Genomic DNA, 18,061 nt, shown 5'->3' with positions numbered 1-18,061 from the left:
TAATATATACATAATTTTAAAATTTATTACAATACAAAGATTTAATAATTTAACGCCGAAGGGGGGAGAAAAAGAAAACGTGTCTTTCGCACGCTGCATTTTTCTTCTTTTGCCGAGTATTATACATCGTTTGAAATTCGGTGCGGAATGATGTCATATGTGTGAGAGATTAAACGATTTCGGTCTAATCAGGTGATGTTGGCACAATCGGGGAGAAAAATCTAGAGTCGCAGCGGCTTGCGAGGGGACTTCGACACGACCGCGTCGGAATCGGAGAAGATCTCGGGGTGGAGGGGAGGGGGTTTGGCTGTCCCTTGTCCACGTCGCCGCGCTTAGTCGTAGCACGCGCGTATACGCTACGTGCGTGTACGCGTAACGCACACGTTCGACGGCATCACGAGCGTCGCCCGTGGAGACACGCGTGCGTATTTCGTTGAGCCGAGGCGAGGTTGGCACGTACGCGTCCGAATGAATGCACGGATGTGTGTGCGTGTGTGTGCACGTGCACGTACACGCGTGAGCAAGAGAGAAAGAGAGAGAAGAAAGGAGTTAGTAAGAATGAAGCGAGGGAGAATGATTGGACGAACGTCGGATATATCCGGCGGAGTGACGAGGACAGAGCCGGCCGAGCAAAGAGAAGGGGAAGAAACGTGCGCGAGAGAGATAAGTTTATCCGATGAAAGGAAATGGGAAGAGAGAGAACTCTACCTGACTGAAAGATAGAAACAGTCCCCATCAAGAAGACTACCGTAGAAAAGTGACGAGGGAAGAAATGCAAGAAAAATAGAGAAACGTATTCGAGGGGGAGGAGACAAAAAAATTGCAGTGCGATGATAAGAGAAAAGAAAGACGAGAAGAGCACTATTATTACGCAAACGAGAGGAAAAGAGGTCGGCTCGTTCGTTAGTTTTTTTTTCTTTTCTTTTTTTTTAAGAGTTAAGTCCGTTCGTAATTAAGGAATAAAATGAAGGAAAACGAGACGCACGACATACTCGCGCTATCACCCTTAATCGACAAAGTAGGAGAATGCACGAGGCGCGCGTGAGATCTCTATCCTTCTCGGTTTGTCTATAGACGAGGCGAAAGGGACGAGATCGAGCGAAACAAAGTAAAGAACGAGCGGCTAAAGAAGAAGGAGCGTCACGCTGATCCTCTGTCGTTGAAAGAGGACGACCGTAGGCAGGCTGCCTCGAATCTTCGAAGGAGGGAACCGGCCCGACGGGAGTGGAACCCGACGGTACGACCCTCGGGTCCTTCGACGACAGCGGCGCGACGAGAACGGCGATGGCAAGAATAGCTGCTGCGGCAGGAGGTCTATGAGAGAGTATCTCGAGGTTGGGCGGTGGAGGAGAAGGAGGAGATGAAAGAGGCGGTGGAGGAGAGAAGAAGGAGAAATCGGACCCTCGCGTGGGAGGGGGAGGTGCGCGGCGACCGCAAGGTGAGACGAGGAGCGATCGTGTGGAACGAAGACACGTCGACGGCGGTTCTTCTCGCTCTATCTTCGCGTTTACGGCCGCGGTGAGGTCGCGGTGAGGCCGAAGAGGAGGCTGTGCACGACGAGCGGCGCGCGTGAGGGATCGTTCAGTCCATTTGGAGACCGGCACGGAGGGGCGGCGGAGAACGGACGAGGGGCCCGAGGGGGGACGCTTATCGGATCGTAGGATCGCGAAGCTCGCACGTACGGGCGACCGCAACACCAAGGGATCGACGTTAGGAACCGAACGGCGACGATCCGACTTTGCGTGCACTCGTGCGGCACAGTTCTTCCTTTTCTCTCTTCCTCCTTCTTTCTTTCGTTTTCTTTATCTTCTTCTCTATATATACGTATCTCTCTTTTTCTTTACTAGACAGCGCATTGGCTTCGCATTTGATTATGCCTGCAGTCAAACATAACGACGCCGGTGATCGAGAAACGTTCTCATGCTTGTCTTCGCTTAACGCGTGTTTCCGTAAACGAAAAACGTTGGAAATAAATAATCGGTTGTGGTTCAAATAGATTTTGCCTCGCGATAAGGTGAATGAAACTCATTTCTAAAAATTTCACCGTACCGGCTTGCGCCGGCATTCTTTATTTCCTGCTTATCCGTGGGAAAGAAATGTTTATATAATTTTCCTCTCCGGATTATTTTCACGTCGCGAGGAAAAGGATCGCCGTGACTTTAATGTACGATAAATTAACGGTATGTATTCGCGTGTATCTGTTTCGCAGATTTTCGCAGATTTGTTGCCTCCACGCTTCTTCGGTCGAACGCTATCGTGAATATGTAATCTTGACTCGACGCGTATACGCATGCACGTCACACACGTACGGCGCGGGACACGTGGACAGAAACGACTTAAGAGACCGAAGACGAATGCGGGCGGCGGTATGATTTATCTGGTCGACGGCTCGCGCGTTAGATCCCGAGTTTCTCGATTCCGTGGAATTCCACGGCGTCGCTCGCGAGGAAAAGTCGCTGCCGGATGAGGGTGGGTGGACGAAGGAAGGCGCACGCGGAAAAGTTGATTGACCGGAATGACTCGATGGGACAAATCGATCTCTTTTTCCGAATTGTTTATTTTGCTTGCGCGGTATTTATGGTGCCGACGTTTTGAGGATACTTCGCCGCTACGTAGACGTGATTTATAACGCGAGACCGTTCGCGACTGGTATTTCTGCGCCGAACTCCATTGCGTGCGACGAACGAGCTAAATTGGGAGATCTGGGAATCACACGGCCGAGATAAACTTGGTAGGATTGGTTTTTAACCGAGTAATAATTTATATATTCGACGCGAGGCGTTTTATAACGAAGCTCTAAATAGAACACGTGCGTTTAGGTAAAAAGTGAACGCAACGAGTCCTCGAAAACTTTTCTTTACGTCGTTGTTGTAATTTTCACGCGACGGACCATCGCGAGATATCAATTCTTCTTGCCGGTTCTCGAGTCGATAGTGATCTTTGAAATTCATAATTCACGATCGCTAGTGGCAGTCGTGCATTTCCCGTAGAACGTTGTCCTACCCAATATTCAACTGGTCACCTGTTGATCCGCGAGACATACTAGCTCCCTGCATGTCGGAAATAAAAACAAATTCGATACTTCCGGCTTTTCGCGCTTGTGCTCTTTCTCGCTGAGATACGGCGCGTACCGCGCGGAGCTTCTGCTTCCGCAATTCAAATCGTGAGACTTGTTATTTATAAGATCTTGAGGGAAAACGGAGCCACGTGCGTCCTCTCGTGTAATCGGTATCCGAATCAATTGTAAAGATTACATCTAATTATTATTTGCAACCATAATTATCGTCCGACGAATATATTATTTCGCGAATTAATTTACATTTTTTTTTATACCGAGTTATTTAAAATAAAATAAAAAAAAACCTTACACTTTTATGAGACGATACTTACGAGATAGAAATTGTTAGCATTATTTTCTCTTACGTATTCTTCGTAAATAAAATTTCTATATTTATTTTAATGTCTCATTCGCTTACGATTATTTACGCCTGCGAAAGGTGGCGACAAAATATTTTTCATAGATAGCTCTTTGATTACTCGTTCGTGGAACAGATAACAGATTCGTCGATGAGTTGTCCTCCTTGGGAATTAAGAGCATTGTAAGAAAGTCTCGCACGCTTTAATTACCATTCAGGCTGGAGGGCCGGAGGGAGGCCTGGCTCATGCAAGTATAATTCCCTCCCGAGTCTCGCGCTATACTCTCGAATCATTCCTCGCCCTCTTTCCCCGCCTCTTTCTCTCCTACGTCTGGCTTTAGACTGGCGTTTAAAAGGTATGAGCGTGTACATCTCGCAGAAACAAAGATACGCACCGAAGAAAAACAGACGGGCGCGGCGTTTAATTAATCCCGCCGCTCGCGACCGTACCTCGCGATTATTCCATCCAGCTTCGCGATGGGAGTGGCTTTTCGTCGGAAAAGCGGCGTTTACTTATTCGAATTATCATTCGCGAAGTGATACCGGTACTACCGTTGCGAGCGGGAATGCCGTATTGGGCGATGCAGCCGAGTGTGGCGTCAGCCTTAACGCGCCCGTCGTTACGTGCGTTGTCGATGATGCGTGAAATCATCGGCGGTTAAGTTCGCCTATGACCGTGCTGCTTACAGCTTGCACCGTGTTTCAGAGAAGCGTTATCGGACGCGCGGAAACAACGAATACCGAAACCTCGCCTCCGAGAAAGGCGTTAGTCAACTCCGTTTTATCTTTGTTTCGGAAATTCACGTGATCAATAACACCTCCGGGCGACAGTGAGTCACGTCCAAGTCTGTTAATAACGCGACTCGTCTATTTTGTCTCCGACATTCACGCGCAGGTTTCGCGATCTTTTTTTTTCCTTTCGATCTCTCGAATATCTTTTATTTAATTTCGCGCCTCGCTCCTTTTCTAAAGTCATATTATCTTTCGGCGAACGCGCGTCGCCTTGGGGGACACGACCGGAAAGCGATCGGAGTTATAACTGGAAACGGATACGGATAATTTCCTTCGTAATTGCTCCATTATTATACGAAATGAGTTACAACGTAACGCGTCGCTCGCGACTCGGGCGGTGAATATTTTCCTTGCGGTTTATACGCTCGCGACCGTATACAACGTTAATTGACGCGAAAAGATAAGATCGCCGCGAAACGGCATTCATTCTTCCCTCCGCAGGCGTGTCCCGCGATATCGCACAATTTATTTAAATTATCACTCACGGCGATAGACGACCGCTCTTTGAATGGTAGGCAGAGAGGGCAGCCGTACGACAATTAATTAATCTCATCGTCGTTGCGCGCGGGGATGCCGGAAATTATCGATGCGGATAAAGCGGGCGAAACGAATGCGTTGATATCAAAGCGCTTCGCAATACATTACTATCGAAATAATAATTGTCCTCGCGCTCGAACGTTCAGCGAAATTCACCAAAGTATCGCGGCGTAATTAAGTTCTTAAGATACGTCGGTGACTTTGCGTACGCGTAACACCTTCGAGTTGTCGCAGGAATGGCGCGTCAAATGCGTTCTGTCGCGCACAATGTACGCAAATTGTAATGGAAAGTTGCGAATGATACTTATGCGATCTGTTGCGCGATAAATTCACGGGAATAACGATAATCGGGGGGATTAATTTTATCGTTATTTTTCATTGATCGAGAACGAGGACGTTGTATCTGTGTCGCACCGTAAGCTATCATTCGTGAATAGTAATGTAAATAAATGATACGTCTAGGAGCCACGCCCATCGTAGACGATGCGCAACCCCTCTGGCGATCTTATCGCGGCTGTAAACGCGAGCGCGGCCGAAAGGAAATAAATCGACTTGCTTGCGATTTGGCGCACGATGCCTCGCGCGCTAAACGCTTCATTTAACGGTTCGACGTTGAGCATTGTAAAACACCGGCGTGACATCGACGTTTTATCGTCGTCCACGTGATACACTTGTTTTTCAACGTACTTTTATGCACCGCGCGCGGTTCACAAATGCATTTAACGCGACGAACGCGTCAGGACGATTAAACGCTTGGCGTGCGTTGTGAATAGGCATTTCTATCATTTTCTGTCATTTTAGCGATCGGAAGCACGCTGAGTGCGATTACGCGAAGGTGGAAATTAACACACGGCGTATTTATGTGAAAGAACGTGCGACAGGTCAGAGAAACGGATTTCTAATTCGCGAGGGAAAATGCTGGAGGTATATTCAAGAGCAAAACTGCGTCGGACTTCTCAGAAATGATCGAGACTCAATTTTCCTTCGGGGTTTCTTTTTTTTCTCTCTCTCTCTTTCTCTCTTCTCCGCGCAGCCTGTTAAACCGTCAGAGTGCCAATTTAATGGAGTACCTGGGCGATCTCTATTACGTACATAGTTCTGTACATCGGAGGTACACGATGACGATGCGAATCGAGGCTGGCCCGCTGCCAACGAGAGTTCCAGAGGGTTCAGCCTCTCCGACCCTACCCGCTCCCTATCCGCCCTTTTTCGCTCTTTTTTTTTTTTTTTTTTTTTTGTTCCACGTTGTCGATTTTTCGCGGTGCACTGGGTATCGAGAACGCGCACAAGCCAAACACAGTACGTGCCGAGGTGTTAGAATCTCAAATTGCTACGGTAACTAATAAAATTAATATTCGACAATTTGATTGCTCTAGATATGATAATTATTAAAAAAAAAAAAAGAAGATAATTGGGTTCTAATAATTATTTTTTATTTAGAATATTAATTTTATCGCGTCTTTTATTCTTAGAAGTTGACTGTAGCTCGAAATATTGATCGGATCTACGATAATTATGACCTGGCAAGCGATAATAGCTGTCTACATCGTCGTCACTTTTAGAAATATGAGGGGAGATGCAAGGAAATATATGGGGGTAACAGACGATAAAGACTGCTCTTAAAAATCGTGTGTCTTGACAGTAACGTACAGCATTTTTCGTTACGCGTAAATCGACCCGCATTTACGCGTACATCGTCGCCGTTACATTTTAACGACGGGCGGCTGCACCTGTGATCGAAATTACGGCGAGCGCAAGTACCAGCATGCGAATCGAGCGACTTTTGCGGCGGCGAGCGCATTCGAGCATTGATTACTCGAAAAACCGACTCTCGTCGGCTTTGAACGGGTCGGGTTCGCGGTAACGTCGAGGTGCGAGAGGTCAGGCGACGAGAAAACAGCCCGAAAGTTAACTTATTGTCGCCGGAATCGGAAATGACGTGTTCACGGATGCGCTCGGGCGAGGTCAAAGAGCGGCGGGTAGGCGGAAAAACAGAGAAAGTGAAAATGGGAGCGGTATCGGGTGGTTTCGAAACGATCTCGCTGAATCGAATTGGATTGCACAGAATTGGTGGTGATTTAAATTGGTTGCCCTCTCGACCTGCCATTTAACCCGTTTACGATAGCACAATAGGCCCTCTCTTTCCCTCCCCTCGCTCCTTCCGCTTTCTCTTCTTCTGCCTTCGGCACCTTCGCTCTTCTACCTCCGCCTCATCCCTCGCTGTTTCCCTGCATCGGTTCGGCCGGTAGGGCCGTCCACTTGTTCTCCGAACTTTGTTGTCTGTCAGTCGCATTTATCCTCTTTGTGGCGCGGCTCGATCGGACTTTTAAAAGCTGCAGATGGGGCGATCGGTGCAGGCCGACGGCGGAAGAAAAAAGCGAAGGGAGGTTGACTGCTTTTTCGGATCAAAGGGGAGTCACTCTCACGAAGTAATCTGGATCGCGTTTTGCCTTCGTCGTTAGACCTGTTGAGTTTTAATGTACGCATGAGCTATTATTGGAAGCCGCCGGATGAAACGCGACTGAATGACCCCTCGGGGTCGTCAACTTCGGGTGATTCTGCGAGACGGAAACGTCACGATTATTGTTACTGTTGCTTTATCTTCTAAGATTAGATATCGAGATTACATAGCGATAGCTATTAAATTTTTTTTTTTTGTTTTTAATTCAAATACTTACTAATTATCATGAAATTTTTGAGAAATAAAATATTAAATAAATAAATATTTAATTATAAAAGAATGTGAAAATTAATTAACGGTGAAAACAAATCAGAAAAGCAAGAAATATGCGGTTGTCCCATCGCGCAAACCATTGACGCCACCGATAAACGCACTGTAGAATTCACTTCGATGTTGAAAGAATCAACTGTCGAATCTTTTTCCTCTTAAACTAGTTCTTCTAATTGAATGCTTGAGAGATTCGATTACATGGAAAAAGTAAAAAAAAATTGCATCGCAATATCGCAATTTCCTAAGCGCAAAAGCACTCATTGCTCGCATAGCCATTTTGTCGCATCGTACGTGTACTTCTACATTTTCCAGTGACTTTTCGTTAAATAATTTACTGATTGTTAGTCAATACGCGGACAAACCAATGTAGCATTGTTTCGGTACGTCGAACTCTGTTTAAAGTCTCGAAAAGTTTGTTTTAACGAGGTTCTAATTAATCGACCAGCGTGTAGGTTTGGGTCGCGACGAATTCACGTGCCCGTGCAATATAATACATTCCGTATCGTAAGAACAGACGAACGCAGCAGATTGATTTCCAAATGGAGAACGGGCGCGGAGGTAACCACCCGATGTCGACTTTCGCACGCAGCGAACAATCGATTCCTGAACGGCGACATTACGACGATGACCAATTACGGTGCGACGCGTCAATTATGTAACGGGAAATCGACTTTTATTCTCGGCATCAGCGACGTAGACAAGAGCGATTAAACCCTACTCTCGAGGTCTTGTCTTTTACTTTATGAGTGACGTTTCGTACGATTTCCGGCGCGATGGTTTACATCGGAGTTGCGCGTCACGTACAATTTTTATTTCGCGCAAAACGATAAGAGTAACGGAAATAAACACCGTCACTCGGAACGCTTTAAATTGTTAATTTACGACGGCCGAATGCGTGGGGAATCAATGGATATTAATGATACGTCTCGCGCGATCGATTCGTTTGACACGCGACGAAACAGCGAGTGGGATTTTGTAACGACACCAAATGTGAAAACGCGAGGAACCGTCCGGTGATTTTTAAAATTTAAATTTTCATACTTGTATTTAATTAAAAGGAATTTTTACATATTACCGTAAAAATAAAAAAAAAAAAAAAAAAGAAGTGCTTTGCCGTAGAATATTGCGATCTCCATACCGAAGTGAATATGGTATAATCATCCTCATTTATCTTTTTTGCGCCACGTTTCTCATTGTACGATAATCCGAGGTGCATTTTTCATAAAGAAGTATTCAGTCAGATCCATGAATATGTCTGCGAATGCGTATTTTTGCGATCAGTAGCATAAATTATTCATACGGTGTTGAAACATTAATTAAGTTAATATGTGTTTTAATTTATAATTGACGTTTTTATTTTATTTGATTATTATTTAAGAAAAATTAAAAGCGGATTAATTTATAATGCATTAGATCTCGATATTTATGATTTTTATTAATTATCGTAAAATATTCAAGTGCTTTCGGAATCTCTTCTCTTATTACAATTTTGTATTAAAGAGTTTAATTTAATTTATATCTAAGCGATGCAAGAAAGAAGTAAAGAAAATATATAATAAATGGAAAACATTTGTGTTTTCAGGTCTCGTTTCACATGGGTGCTCGAAGTAATCACGAGGATTTTCTGGATGCTGCGCCACGGCGAAAATCGGATCGAAGGTACGTTAATTAAATGCGAGCCTCAAAAAGTGGCAGGTAATTTTGTTATCTAACGCGAGGTGACTGGCCGACGGCTTCTGACAGGCATCGACTGTCGATCCTCTCTCGGCATGGCCGTTACGTTTACGAGCCGTTGATTGCGCAAATGGAATTAAAGCCCATTTGCTGAGCCCATTTGCTGCCAATTACGGAACGTTGTGACGCAAACGGCCACGGGCGGCTTTGTAACGTCAACGTGACGTGCGGACGGACCGCGAAACAACGCTGTTATTCCGAAAAAAACAGCAATAACACGCTCGATCCTATCGTCGCGACTCGACTCTGCGAAACATGCGCGATTAAAAAAAAAATTTTTTTTAAAGGGAGGTGGAGGAACAAGTGTTGTATCACCGATGTATATTGACGCGATGCGCGGATCGATCTAAAGAATCAATTAATCAGTTATCCGACTGTCGACCTGTCTGTAAGATGGATTACGAGATATTGTAGATTAACATGGAAACACGTTTGGTTCGGCACCGAGTGTCGTCCACGTGCACGTCTCGGTTCTCGTTTTAACGATGATAATTCTCTACGGTTTTTCGTCGCGTGTTACATTCATTCGCTATCACGATCACGACGCCGTTCGTCGCAACTTTTACAGGTTCGACAGAGCTTGTCGCCGTTACGCCAGCTCACCCGGGTATACTATCGCGAATCCGTGTGCGTCACTGCAATTCATTACGACGGATGCGGCAATGGCGCTTCCGCTTATTGTTTCTCCTATCTTTCACTCTCTTGCGTGGCGTAGAACATCGGTGAATTTTTTTTTTTTTTTAATTTCGTCGATGGTTAAAGTCGCTTCGATACTTCTTTACTTAAATTTAACTCTAGTAACTTTATAACAAATAAAAAATAGAACCATAAAGAGAGATTGACATCGTACAATATATCGATATATAAAAAATTTGTTTATAGTTGTTAATTAAAATAATTTGAAAATTTCGCGCTTTAAATTTGAAGCAAATCGTTGTAAGTTTTTCTTAAGATAATTATTTAGATTTATAACGCGTAATGTAATGCACGGTGTCGCGTATAATTCACGAAACGGAAACGCTAAATTCCGTCGACAAAGTGGCGTGAGCGCAGCGGCTGACCAGCCAACAAGACGTGCGCTGAATATCGCGTGCGCGTATTTTCAAGAGGGTTCACGACATGGCGTTGGCACAGTTTTGAGAGCTGTCCGAGCGTTATTTAATCGCTGAAGTCGCAAACGCCGCTCTCTTGCGGTCGCGGTGCGCGTGCGTTATTCCAGGGAAATAATTGCGCGCTAATTTAGGTCCCGCGTGTAACGGGGAGATCATGGACGGTCAGGACGTAGCCGTTTAATGGAATTAGTAAGGCACTCGGGCGTGCGGGAGGGTGCTCAAATAGAAACTAAACCCCGAGCCCCATGGCATTTCGATCTGTTTTGTCTCCGCATCCACCCTCGGTGTCCCCGGTAATCAATCTTGCCTCTTTGTCGGCTCGCCCGTTGCACTCCGCTCTTCTCCCTCGCCTCCGCCTATTCCTCTTTCGCCACTTTTAATTGGTATTGTCTGCTGTGGCGCAAATCGCGTCTATCCGGAACGAAAAGACTCGCAAGGCAATGGATATTGCGTTTTAAATGACGTGTATCGCGTGGACCGCGGCGAAGTCGCGACTGAAAAGCATCGCGCGCAACTCCGGTATAAGCTTCTGCCTTTTCATTGATTAAACTGCAATGCGTCCTTTCGCTTGTTTTTTTTTAATTTTAATTTTTTTTTATTTTACAAAGCGCGCGTATAAGTTTTCTTTTAACACTCCCGATGACACGATGGATAAAGAAATTGACATTTTAATAATAGTATTTAATTCTATTTTATCGCAGTGGCGTGTGCTTGTATTATTGAGCTTCAATAATATTCTTTTGTTTCGATATTGTAATGTTGCATATAATAATTTACAATACGTTATCGTCCTGTCACTCCGCGATGTTGTTTGAGATAACGATTTTGTCGATAAGTTCGTCGTATTTCGTACGAATAAATTACCGCTGATTTCGTGACCGCGTGACTGCGACATCGGATATCGCGTGGTCTCGAACAATGACGTCGTCATCGTCGATTAGTGCTCAATGACAGACGAGGAAATGATGAACGGCGAAATCTAGAGCGTCTTTTTTCAATCGCGTCTCGCTCCGCACGGTCCTTCTATCTAGGTCAGGCGTGTGACCTGACTTACGCTTGTATGTGTGCATGGCCGTGCATGGCGAGAGGCGATGCATAAACGTATACATGTGCCTTGAAGTAAACCTTGAAGTATGCTCACAACGCAGAACTACGCGTTTCATTTGAATGAAAAGCATGTTGCAGCTGGAGCGTCATAAATAATATCGATCTGCACGATCTGCCACCCTAATCTATAACATGTATCGCCGAGCATAAAAATTAAATATTTATTAAAAAACTATAATCTGCTGACCGAAAAAAATAATTATACCATCGTTATATATATTATTACTTAAATCGTTTATAGTTTTAGAGATATTTTGCAAGACACAAATACGATTTAGAATTTTTTTATTTTTTTATTTTAGAGTAAATCTATAAGAATTCTAGCGTCAGAATCCATTTTTAAAGACGAACAGACGTCGTTCGCGCGTTTATTCTCGTTTATAGGTCTGAAGGATATATCCTCGTGTAGTTTTCGCCAAACATCCGCAGTTACACGTGCGCGCGCGAGTATGTAAACGCAACGGAATGCTCGTTCAAGACATAGCTGACGGGTGCATTTGAGGCATATACAAATCCGCACGCCTAGGAGTACGCGCGTGCGTGCGTGCGTACGCGAATGCACGTCGCGCTACGCACGCAAACACGGTCGCGCACACGGACGCGTACACGCACGTCGACGCGCGCGCGCGCGGCTTGGTGTGCAGGTATGTGGCAAGCGCAAGGTCGTGTCGGGGTTGGGAATTCGGACCATGAAGGGTTCCCATCCCTCCGTGCTGCGCCAGAATTCTGACACTGCTCGAGTCTGGAGGGAGACCCAGCTCTGGCCGAGAGTGGGAATGACGCAAGGAGAAAGGAAGGGAAGCGAAAGGGGAGAAGGGGCATATCCTCCGTTCCGTTCCGAGGTTATCCTTCGGGAATATCTAGCGGGTGGTCTCGAACAAAAATGTCAAATAGAACGAAAGATATTTTTTTTTAATTAGAATCTTTAGGGAAAAAAACGGAGATGGTATTTTGCTTGTAATTAAGATTTCTTACTAGTGCAACTTTTGGAGGAAAATGTAATGCTAGTTGTTTATTTTCAAGTTTTACTAATTAGCAATTAAATAAGAAATTAATTGACAATTTATTGACAAGCGCGAAATAATAAATGTCTTCATTATAGTTAATGATATATTGGTATATTGAAGCACGTTGCTGGTTAAAGATATTGATTAGGGTAATTCATAGCGAGAGGTGAATTTAATTCAAGAAGTAATCGTAAGCTTTAAGTAGGATTGTATAATGATACATTTCAAACTCACCCGTTATATATGCCGACCGATCTGTTCGCGTAATATTATAGTCCGGTGAGCAGTAATCTGGGTTACGCCTTCCCCTCGATTCATAAGAACCGCGCATTCGAGTGGGAGAGAGCGTGATTTCTCTGCTTCTCTTTTTCTGGCTGCCGGCGTCGGATTTTTTTTTCTCGTTCTCTCTCTCTCTTTTCTTCTCTCGCCAACACAATTTTTATCATACCTCCTTTCTTTCCCTCGTTTTCACCTGTGTTCCGAAAAGATACCTATCTCGCGAAGCTAATCATAACGCATTTCGCATAATAATTACGTCTATTTTTACGGATTTGTATGTCGCGGCACTGCACGTTGAATTTGAATAATTTTATAGACGGCGATAACATCCCCTGGGAGACACGTATAGCAAATACCCCAACCTTTGAATTTCGTTCGTCGCAAGAGACTTTCTCGTCTTTTCTCTCTATTTTTCCTCGATCAGAAATTACTATTCTTTCAAAATTTAAATTCAACTCTTATATTATTCGACGACGCATATAAATCTAATATTTGTTTAGTTCATTATCAAGACGGTAGAATTTTGCAGCGCGTCCATTTATTTCCATCCTCTCCTGCCCCTCCTCCCCCCTTTCCCTACCTCAGGCTCTGTGCTTCGTTCCACTACCTCGTGTTAAGTACACCTACATGCTAGGCATGTTCGCCTCTCGTTCCTCTCGCCTCCTTTTTCATTCACGAGGGATTAAGTACCCGCGTACAATGAGAAAGACCGGATGCATCGGGCGAGAGAAGGAAAGAGGACCAGGGTCGAGGATACGCGAATCGGGGATCCGTGAGAAAGAGAGAAAGGAACAAAGAAAGAGAAGGACGGCGAGTGAGAGTTCTCCGAGAAAGTCCGGAGAGTGGTGAAAGAGGGAAAAGAAGGTTGTAGGGGTCGGAGGGGAGTGAAGGAGCGAAGGAAAGAAAAAGGTAGAGGGAAAGAGAACGCGAGAGAATCGTCGGCTCACTGTGGGAATTTGTAATTGCGCGTTCTTCTGCGCAGAGGGGACGATTGCAGCGGGGAGAAGAGAAAGGGGTGGATTTCGGGTTGAAACAGGACTATGCCGAGTGAAATGCAATTGTCTATTGTGTGCGTGAAAATATCGTCCCGGTATCCACATCCGTAGCAGGCTTAATAAGACTTGACGCGGTTCTCTTGAAGCGTTTATCTATTTTTTTTTTTTTTTTTTTTTTTTTTTTGGTTGCAATTTAGTTACGTAAAATAAATTCTATTGCAAGGAAGAGGTATTTGTACAAGGTGCACGATAAATTCCCTGATTTTGCATTGATTATTAGATCGAACGTGCCGTTGTATGTTACTCATGCAACTTTGATTATACGAAAACGTATAGGAGAATCCCCGAGTAAGGAATAGCAACGCTAATTGCGTAGAAGAGTACAACGACCTAATGAAAAGTAGACTGCGGTTCTCGCGAGTAGACGCGTTTCAATTAATCTTACGCGGGATATATAAATCACTGATCTTATGAATAGCCATTAGCTGCCCTGAATTAACTCTCGTGAATGATCTTGAAATACGAATCCCGATGTAAGTAAATATAACGCGTTCTAAAATGTTAAACACTAAAAATACGTTTGCAAAAGCATTTCACTTGTGGTTCGATTAATTATTAATCCGAGGAAAAAAAATAAGCTGAAAATTGTATTGCGAAGCACGTTATGCAGATCGTTCTCTCTCATCTTTGCTTTTATCTCGAACAATGATTTAACATCGGTGTACGTCCGACAATGACCGAGCGACATGTTAAAATAGCTCGTTTAATCCACATATTTTTTATACGCCGTTCGTGCTCGGCCATTGTTTGTTAATATTCAGAGGAATACTTTTTTCGCGGACGTCCGCGCTGACTCGCAGCCCTGTGCACGCTCGCGCCGCGGCGCGTTAATAAATCTCTCGCGTCGAGGGAAGAAAGAGAGAAACGGGAACGGACGTCTCGCCGGGAAGGAAGATCGCGGAGGAAGAAACGAGCGTGGAGAACGGCGGATGCACGCCACCGCACACGAAGGGGCGCAACCAGGCGGCGGCATCGTTTGCGTTCGTTCGATCGGTTCATTAACGTCCGCCGCGATTCCGTACAGAGTACTTTCCGCGGCGTGCCGTCCGACTGGCGCGATCCCCGGGATCGCGAGCGCTTTCGAGACATAAAGAGGCGAGCGTAATCAATTATGAGAACGGTCACATGCGCGCCGAGCGCGCCTTGGATGTTTTAATGAGCGACACATTCGCTCTGGATAATTTTTTGAATGTAAGTAATCACGGCTTTTCGCGATAAGAGGTACTTTAAATTGTTCGACGCGAAATGAAGGCGCCGGGAACATGTTTTTCAATAACGCCAAGTGAATTAATATTCTTCGCAGTGCCCCTTATCAACGGCAATCGTTTAAATTCTCGAACATACGCGCCGATCGTAACTTTCGAGCACTATCGTGCGAGTCGAGCGGCAATAATAAGCCGCTTTACGCTATGCCTGTTACGCGACCGGGTATGCATATGAATGAGGTCTCAATGAACGCACCCATCAAGTAGGGACGAAAGAGCAGGTTTCGAGGCATCTCAGTGATTACGTACTTACGGCGAATCTTGACCGCGTATCCTCCGGAGAAGGGAATCCTGGGAGAGTAACGAGTGCCATAAGGTCGCCCGGAGGCGGACAGCAACCGCCGTAAAATTATGCGGGATGACGGGCGAGAGACGACACGTTGTTGTAAGATCGTCGGAGTAAACGGGAGAGAACATAAAGGTCTCATTTTCAGTCTTAACAAAGTATAAAGGTAAAAGCTTTGGAAGGCACTTGTTGAAGGCTTCTTCGCGAAGGTTCCTCGACGAACCAACGATTTTTAAAGAGACAATGGCTATCCCGAGTCGAGTTGTGCAATAATAATTGCAGTTATATTCAAACGATTCTTCGAAAATGATTTTGATGATTATGATATAAAGTATGCGTTCAATACGTAGCATTGTTTTGGCCAATTCCGCTCGTGAGAAAATTTAAAGAGAATCCTCTCGTGCATCGAGATAAGATCTTAAGGATACACTTGAAGATGTCTGGAAACTATTCAACGAGCCGATGATCTTTGAAAGAATTATTTGATCCTTGAAAAAAAATACTTCTTTCAATCTAATTGCATGGCATTAATTTAGGCGTCACACGTCTTTGTTGTAACCGGAAAATTTTTTTAGAAATAACTTTTTTTAGTTTAGAATTTTAATTTATCGTCGTAAGTTTTTTTGTTCGTGAGAAAACTCAGAGATAATTCTCCTGTTCTTCATTTTGGTCTTTTTATTTTTGCTCTTGTCGAAAGGGGATTGGCAGATCGTGGGGAAATTTGCAGATTAGGGTGTGAGTGACATATGTCAGGAGACACGGTGACGCACCCTCGGGACTTGGTTGAAACTTAGGCCACTTTTTCTGCTAGTTACATATACGCGGGAGAGACACGCAGTCGGCCCGATGTATCGCATTGTAATCGTTCTAATACCGATCGAATGTTTCTTCTCCCTCGGCGCCGACTCAGGTGGGAAATAGATACGATTCCGGTACACAATGTCGCGTAATTGCAAGGCGACGGGTGCTGAGAACTCGTCGCTTCCCATCGTGCCATCCTCACGATCGGGACACACGATAGTGCCGCGTGTCTTACATACAGGTGTAAAATTCCAAGGATAATCAGAAACTCCGATGAAAACTATGTAAATCAGTCACTGCGCATTACACCCGATTAGGTATTAAATTTAAAATTGTAATATACGCCGGAACTTATTTTTATGGCTAGGATTTTTTTTTTTTTTTTAGACAATAGCTAATTGGAGAAGCAATCATTGCTGAGCAAAAAATAACGTGATATATATATTTATTATGTAGTAAATTAATTAGTTATGAGTTAAATCAGATTATGACTATAATTTATCTCGTATCTGATGTATAGTTGTATAGTGATCGTTCGCGGTAAAATATAATTGATAGGACACAATAGGAGTGCATACCGCAGGTTTTATATCTTTGACCGTCAATGAGCACACGCCATTGTAAATCTCGGAACCCTCGTAAAAACCCTCGCTGGAGACAAATAAGTACGAGTAGCGCAGGGGTTGGTATCCCTCTCGATGCGGTTATATTACCCGTCGACATCGATAAGACGATTTGTAAAAAAAAAAAAGAAAAAAAAGAAAGAAATGATTCGGCATGTAGTACCATATTAGGATTTTTTTTTTATTTTTTTATTCGAAAAGTTTTCACTTTCCCATTAGATTCTCGTTAAATTAACGAGTCAATATGTCGCCATTTGAAAATCTATATTTGTTTGAATGTGCAGCCAAAGTTAAGATTCTCGTTTCTTGAACTCATAAAATACCGCGTCTATTTTATCTGTCTCGCGATGGCATCGACCTCATCTATATCACCGTTCGCGAATATATCCCGATAATCTAATTATTCTCGCTCGAGAAAAACCTTGCTCGGGAGAAGCCGTGTTTGCGGTCGGAGATTTTATTTCGGATTGTTTGAAACATTCATGTCTTCGCGATCAATTTTTACTACAGTCACACATTGTAGTATTAGCATTTTGATCCGCGCACTAAGAAAAACGCGATTGTGTCGAGAAGTCCTGCAAGAAATTTATTAACTCTTTGATATAGCACATATTTTAATTTAGTAATTTATACGTCTAAATAATTGTTAGACTTTTTTTTAAATATCGTCATGAATAATATTCCGCCATAAAGAATTACAAACGTCTGTTAGATATATAAAAAAAATAGAGGAATGTTACAATTTTAATTATCAATAATCGTGTACGTCATAGTTATTCGATACTTTTTTGTAATCAACGCGTTTGTAATTTTATGGTGCTACCGTAGGCCACCCGGTAGATTACCGTTCTCATGTCAATATGGTTATCGGGCTACTCGAAGATAATAGGCCACTCGACAAGTCGACTCAAGTGGGCGTGCGGGAAGCTTTGCTGGCGTCGAATTTTTTTTCTGACATTTCGTATGAAAGCAGGTTTTTTTTTTTTTTTTAAGATACGATTTTCGTAACTTGAAAAATTGTCTATGAAAGCAATATAAATCTGTTATAAATTATTACATCTTTTTACTTAACTAAAAATATAAAAATATAAACTGCTAAATATTTAAATTAACTTTTAATTTATTGAAAATTTTATTCTTTAATCAGTTAAATGAATTTTTTTTAAATATATGCAATAATTGTATTAGCCATCTCCGTTGAAAAATCGATCGATTATTTAGCGAAACTAAATCATAGTTCCCGTAAGATACAATAACGTCGAATTGCACTCCTATCGCAATGCGAATTAAAAATTCACCGTTCTCCCGGCGAACGG

At 43.7% G+C, this 18,061-nt stretch overlaps 1 protein-coding gene across 2 annotated transcripts in view; it reads left to right on the top strand.

Moving 5' to 3' along the window:
* Positions 1 to 18,061, top strand: part of LOC139102570 (ras-related protein Rab-37) — a 119,224-nt gene that overhangs the window by 24,257 nt on the left and 76,906 nt on the right. For both annotated transcript variants that reach the window (XM_070656569.1, XM_070656570.1), the window contains exon 3: positions 9,059 to 9,135. The gene's annotated coding sequence lies outside the window, so the exon portion shown is untranslated. The remainder of the gene's footprint in view (positions 1 to 9,058; positions 9,136 to 18,061) is intronic.

The sequence above is a fragment of the Cardiocondyla obscurior genome, linkage group LG05, assembly GCF_019399895.1.
Source record: "Cardiocondyla obscurior isolate alpha-2009 linkage group LG05, Cobs3.1, whole genome shotgun sequence".
NCBI lineage: Eukaryota > Metazoa > Arthropoda > Insecta > Hymenoptera > Formicidae > Cardiocondyla > Cardiocondyla obscurior.
Note: the sequence above shows the minus strand (reverse complement) of the source record. Positions and strands in the feature narration are given on the sequence as shown.